A 471-nucleotide genomic window follows, 5' to 3' on the forward strand; every position below is an offset into this window, starting at 1 on the left:
CAGATCCTTCCCCCCCTTCCCTCCCCGGAGGAATTACAGACCCTTCGCAACAAGCTCCTGTGCTTTGACCTTCAGCAAACCGGATCGCCTTCCTCGTCCCCCCGGCGCAGGCACGCACGCACACACACATACACACACACACACGCACACACACCTCTTCCCGGCTCCCCCTCCCCCTTCCTTGGGCTGGGCAGCGCGAGGGGAAGGTTTGCAGCGCGCGCACACCCAGAGGAGGAGGAAAAAAAAGGAAAAGGATTTACAAATTCGCTGGGTGGTTTTTGTTGTTGTTGTTGTTGTCGTCGTCCTCCCCCCCGCCCCCGGCGCGATGGCAAGGCGGCTCGGAGGGATGCGAGGAGGAGAGCTGCGGGGGGAGGAGGCGGGGTGCTGAGCTGCTCCGCTCGCCCTGCTGCTGCTTTGTGTGTGTGTCCTGGATTTTTCTTTTTTTTTTCTTCTTTTTTTTTTTTTTTTTGG

Source organism: Aptenodytes forsteri, unplaced genomic scaffold (assembly GCF_000699145.1).
Source record: "Aptenodytes forsteri isolate BGI_AS27 unplaced genomic scaffold, ASM69914v1 Scaffold564, whole genome shotgun sequence".
NCBI classification, from domain to species: domain Eukaryota; kingdom Metazoa; phylum Chordata; class Aves; order Sphenisciformes; family Spheniscidae; genus Aptenodytes; species Aptenodytes forsteri.